This window comes from Danio aesculapii, chromosome 17 (assembly GCF_903798145.1).
Source record: "Danio aesculapii chromosome 17, fDanAes4.1, whole genome shotgun sequence".
Lineage (NCBI taxonomy): Eukaryota > Metazoa > Chordata > Actinopteri > Cypriniformes > Danionidae > Danio > Danio aesculapii.
Window position 1 is genome coordinate 5,902,068 of NC_079451.1, and position 5,000 is coordinate 5,907,067.

General features: G+C 35.7%; 1 protein-coding gene across 1 annotated transcript in view; it reads right to left on the reverse strand.

Annotated features, from left to right (window-relative positions):
• The window catches only part of zgc:103755 (uncharacterized protein LOC449988 homolog), a 103,729-nt gene that overhangs the window by 70,501 nt on the left and 28,228 nt on the right, over positions 1–5,000 (reverse strand). The gene's annotated exons all lie outside the window — the stretch shown is intronic.

Consider the following 5,000-nt stretch of genomic DNA (forward strand, 5'->3'; position numbering starts at 1 on the left):
TTTACTGCCTATTTCTCTTTTTTACTTGCCTACCCATATATTTCCAAAAGATAGATTGTATAGGTGAGCAGTGACAGGAGATATGCTGACTGTAGGTCTGAATATCCTGACAAGTGGTACGTTTCAAACCCGTGCTTGGGTTATATCTTCGTCAGCTAAAGTTAATATTGAACTACATCCAAAAGCGGAGCTGAATAAATCTTTATCACCTTCACCACAACACGGCTTTGTTAGCACAACACTTGTACGCAGCATATGTGCAGTTAGAAGTACTCAATGTTGGGCACAATACTGTAAAAAAGTAATTACAGTTGCTAGTCACTTCTCACAAATAGTAACTGGGTCACATTATTATAAAAGTAACTAACTAGGGAGAGTAACTGTGTTACATTGTAAAGAAACAATATCCAAAAAAAAAACTATGTAGAATGAAACCAATATCTATCAAATATATAATCCAATATAATTTTATTGGAAGTGATGGTAAGGGTGTTGTAACAGTAGTTTATTTGATTACTAGTTACTGAAAAAAGTCATTCAGATAGTAGTGATGTTTATTTATAACGCTGTTATTCCTCATTTGGAGAAATGTCAATTGCTATGCATTTAAAATATATTAATTCATACATTAATAACATGTTTAAATGCATTACCCACTTTCTAATCCATATCCCTGTGCAGTAAATCATGCACATGCATGTACACACACATGCTGACTCATCATTGTGAGTCAATAAAACTAAAACATCTTCTGTCCGGCAGGCCTGAGTGGTTTGCTAATGATGAAATGATGCTCGGGAGATAAAGTTTAGCTTAGAAATTGGCATGGCCATGGCAAGCTGGGAAATACAGCCAGTCAGCCACGTTATTGTTTCTGTCCAAACAAAATTAGTGCAAAATGGCGCACTGCCTCGGTCGCCGCTTATGCAGTGCTGGGATTTCAACAATTATTCAAAGGTGATATTTGATTATGCTCCTCTGGTATCAAAGAGCAAAACAACAACATTATATTTCCTGACACTGAAGCGGAGACAAAAAAAAAAAGGTTCAGGCCATTTCAATGCTCCCTTAATAAGGTTTTTGCAGCACAAGACTGCACCCTAGTGGTTAACAAAAACATCAGCAGAATGGTCTGCTACTCTGTTTCAGTACTGAAATAATAATAATAATAATAATAATAATAATAATAATAATAATAATAATAATAATAATAATAATAATAATAATAATAATGAATAACTGTCTGTCAGGATTATTGAGAAAAATGTTAATATAAATCCACTGGCAGGGATGTAAAGTATTAACCCAGGAGACAACAGAGACAAGAAATACAAATAAAACAGAAACATTGTAGTCAAGAGCAAAACAAGTGAAACTGGGTGAAAGTTCTTACACTTAACGGCCACTTTATCAGTTACACCTGCCCAACTGCTCATTAATGCAAATTTCTAATCAGCCAATCACATGGCAGCAACTCAATGCATTTAGGCATGTAAAGATGGTCAAGACAATCTGCTGCAGTTCAAACAGAGCATCAGAATGGGGAAGAAAGATGATTTAAGTGACTTTGAACGTGGCATTGCTGTTGGTGCCAAACGAGCAGGTCTGAGTATTTCAGAAACTTCTGATCTACTGGGATTTTCCTGCACAACCATCTTTAGGGTTTACAGAGAATGGTCAGATTAAGAGAAAATATCCAGTGAGCATCAGTTCTGTTGGCGCAAATGCCTTGTTGATGCCAGAGGTCAGAGGAGAATAGCCAGACTGGTTTAAGCTAATATAAAGCCATTAGTAACTCAAATAACCTTGTTACAACTGAGGTACAGAAGCGCATCTTTGAACGCACATGTCCAACCTTGAGGCGGATGGGCTACAGTAGCAGAAGAACACACCGGGTGCCACTCCTATCAGCTAAGAACAGGAAACTGAGGCTACAATTTGCACAGGTTCACCAAAATTGGACAATAGAAGATTGGAAATATGTTGCCTGGTCTGAGAAGTCTCGATTTCTGCTGCAACATTCGGATAGGGTCAGAATTTGGTGTCAACAACATGAAAGCATGAATCTATCCTGACTTGTATTGATAAGTATTGAACATGTCTTATTTTTTCCTGGTAATAATATTTCTAAATGAACTGTTGACATGGATTTGAACGAGATTTTGGTGAAAACCCAAACAATAAAAACATTAAAATAAAAAAAATTTAAAATTAAAAATCAGAAAATTTGGTTATGTGTAATAACAATGGAGTGACAGAAAGTACTGAACTACTGAAATGTTTTTAATACTTTATATAAAAGGCTTTTTGTGATGGCAGCTTCTATTGGCTGTGTTTTGGATCATTGTCTTACTGCTATATCCACCCTGTTTTCATCTTCATCATACTGGTAATGTATATGTTGGACTGAAGCAGCTAATATTAATTTACACTAACGAAGGGCAGAGGGTTGCTGAATAGAATAACTATTGAGAGATTTTGCTTTTTTTAGCTGCTGTCTAGGCTTTCACTGCCTTTTTACACCACTTTCCTTACGTTTTCACCTTTTTCCAGTGGAGCACCATGGCCTCGGACTTTTAACTATTAAAAATGGGTATTCTGGGTATTCATGTTACATGCATTCTGTTTATATGTTGCAGCACAAGAACACGTGCACTGTAAAAAAAGCGCTGTTAGTTTTACAGTATTACTGGCAATGTTTACAAGCACACTGTAAAGTAACTATTACAACTGTGCTGTAGTTTAACAACACAGTTTTAAATGTGTAATGTAAATGTAATTGTTATTTTACCGTGCACTTGTTAATTTTACATTATTACTGACAACCTAAATTGCTAGTAATACTTTTACGGCAACAATTTTACAGTGTGGAATTGAATTTGTTTTAAAAAAGCATTTGTGAACAGAAAGAGAAACGCGAAAGTTAAAGTGTGATGGGACAATAGTAACACGCCAACAAATTGCTTCAACTAGCCAGGATGAGGAATCAGTGTTTGGTGTTGGACTAAAAAAAAAAAAAGAATTGGAAACAAAGAGAGCACTGCGGATGCACTAGAGAGGCAATGGTAGAGAGAGAAAAAGCAGCAGGTCTCCATACTTCCATACCAAACTTATTCCAGTCAGATACCAAAGCACTTGCTTACTTGTCAAATCATTGAAGAAAACACAAAAGAATAAATAAAAAATGCATGAACCGTTCAGTTCACTAAACCAGGATAAGATCAGCAAATTATTTGTTTTTCTGTTTTTTCATGAACCATCCCATCCCTAGTGTGCAATGTAACTATTCTGTGGAGTACAACAGGTGTATATCTGGATGACGCTGTTCTTTACCTATAGAATGTATAGAACTTTCCAAAAATTCACAAATGTGTATCATCCAGTACACAGGGAGTACACATTTCCATATATTTAAGGAGAGACTCCCAAATTTTATAACAGTTTTTGGTGACCTTAAAGACAATAAGCATTAAGAGTGTGCTCTTTTCCAAAGTCCTTCTCCTTATTTATTATACCTTTGTTTTCTATCGTCAGTGGTGTTGCTTGGCAACAAGGCATATTTTTATGCCTAAACCTCAGCTACTCCAAACACTGCGCCATCATGTAAGTCTGCCAAGCCTGCTGTTACAACATTATCAGATGATTCGATGTTTGTTCCACACACCGATGATATCTCTATTAGGTTGTCAGTTGAGGAACAAAAACTGAGCTATAAAAAAAAAAAACATCCCCTGACTGGCGAGGAATGGACAGATGCCCAGAGAGAGAAAAAAAAATACACTGGCACTACTGGCAGAGATAATGCTGGGTAAAAATGAAGGATGGAAAACTCTGGCTGCCTCACAACAGAATGAAAAAAAAAACAAAAACAAAAGACAGCAAAAGTCGAGCATCACGCCAGTTCCTATTTTATGTGCTGGCAGCAGAACCTGATAAACCCTTTACACGCAAACAAACCTCTCTGACTAATGCCCTACTAAAAGGCCTGCTGAACTCGAACGCACGCAATTGACAAAAGTTTAAATAATATCAATAATTCAGTGACATCTGCTGTTTGTGAGGAGAATGACCCCTGGCAGTGTCGCTCTGTGAGTGCAAAATGAGTTCAGGGAGAGAAATGAGCACGGCTAATTTACCGCTGTGCTGATGGGACAAACTGAAAGGAAAATAATAAAGCTGGCTGTGAAGAGTGTGTGTGTGTGTGTGTGCGTCATTCTGTCTCTGTGTACCTACTTACTCTATCCATCTTTTTTATCAGTCCATTCATCCATAGAAAAACACATTTAAACTATGACTACTATGAACATTCTATTTAAAATATATCCAAACGTATAATAATAATAATAATAATAATAAAAATAATAATAATTATTATTATTATTATTATTATTATTATTATTATTATTAAACATATATAATAATTAGTGGTGGGCCATTATTAGCATTAACGTGCTGCGTTAATGCGAGACTCTTATCATGTACAAAAATATCGCTGTTAATCTATTCTGTTCAGCAGTTTCACTTTAACTCATGAACATTTCATTCATGCCCAAACTGGGGTATTAAACACAAATATTGAGTAAGGACTGGTCAGTGTGTTATGCATGCCAAATAGAAAAAAAAAAAAACTTCTGCACTTCGCGATGTGTGTGTGTGGTCTTTACTGATAGCCGCATGTGTGGAAATATGACAAAAAGTCCTACATGACGGTAATAGTTTGATTGTGGTGTTTACTTCAAGAACAGTTTCTCAAGCATCAACAGGAGATGAGCCCCTGGTTTAATGCGCCACCTGGCTTGAGAAACCCGTTCTCAAAGATTTATTATTTGGGTAGCATACATATTCTGAATGCCTTCGGCAGAATTCAAATGAGCCATTTTAATCTAGATTAATCTAGAATAATTCCGAGATCTAGATAAAAAAAGTACTCTATGCCCACCTATAATAATATATATTATACTTAATAATAATAATAATAATAATAATAATAATAATAATAA